Here is a 1,252-nt window from a genome sequence, read left to right as displayed (position 1 = left end):
GCTCCAAGGAGATTATGTTGAAAAATAAAAAAAAATTTACCCAAAAAAAATTGTTTTTATACTTCATTCTAAGGACTTATTGAACTACCCTCGTATCTTTTTACATTTTTTAGAATAAATAATTGCTGAAATAATGTAAATTCATTAAGACAATTCGAAATTGTTTAAAAAGTCTTGGAAAATATTAAAATTGTCCATCAGTAATATTTTGTATGAAAAATACTAGAGAAATTGCTAAAAAGTAAAAATGATACGTAAAATTGTAGTTTTCTTATTTTACGGTCATATTTGCGGTGCTGCGGGGATGGTGAGAATAAGTTCGACAGAAAAGTTATCCGTATGGTTTTATTTCGTAGATGATCCTCTTCAGTCCCTATAAAATTTGGCATGTATCCATGAAACCCTGGAACATGAATTCAATTTTTGGAAAATTCCAAATTTTCCCTTGTAGTTCAAGAAGCGTTTTTCGGACCACTCTAATATACATACAACGTTCCATTGATAGCGTCAAAAGACAAAGATTAACAAAATAACTTTTGAGTTTAAATGCCTTAATCTACAATTGCCAGACAGTCCTTTCCGCAAGCTTTAAATATGCTTTTTACGGCTACCGATAGTTTTTATACATGGACATAGGAAACAAGGGACTAGGCATGCCATCCTAACTTGGTCGAGCGGGGTTGAATCAACGGGAGGGGGGAGAATTCCATGAGTGGGGAGAGCCGCCATCTTACGATGTGTCATTGGATCACGCGCACGAGCGTTTTTGCCGCTAAACTGTACATGAAAATATAAACATGTGGGCGCTGCCATGTTTGTCGTGGGACATCAAAAGGTGGCGGACCTCCCCCCTCATTGCATTACCCCCGCAATGGCATGCCTAGTCCCTTGTTTCCTATGCCCATGTATTTATACTTCGCAAAAAAACCTACAGTTTGAAAATTTAACGTAGATAGACGTTAGTTTTTCGGCCTGCTGGCCTTAAAAAATTGACTTGCTTACACTTCATTTTTTTACAGAATTTTCTTACAAATATCTCTTAAAAATTAACCTTCATCCACACCTTATAACTATAATCTGCTTGCTTCTATATCCTAACCTTCCACGCTGCGCCTCGCTTCGCACGCATGTCGCTCTTTTCTCGCTATGCTATTTCAGTGATCCCAGATCTGAAACGAGATGCGGTCCAATACTATGACAGGGCTATGTCCGTGTGAATATAGTAGGAGACGCTGTAAATGACTGAGTTGCG

Source organism: Belonocnema kinseyi, chromosome 10, assembly GCF_010883055.1.
Source record: "Belonocnema kinseyi isolate 2016_QV_RU_SX_M_011 chromosome 10, B_treatae_v1, whole genome shotgun sequence".
Taxonomy (NCBI): domain Eukaryota; kingdom Metazoa; phylum Arthropoda; class Insecta; order Hymenoptera; family Cynipidae; genus Belonocnema; species Belonocnema kinseyi.
The sequence above is the reverse complement of the archived record's forward strand: the minus strand, read 5'-3'. Positions refer to the sequence as shown.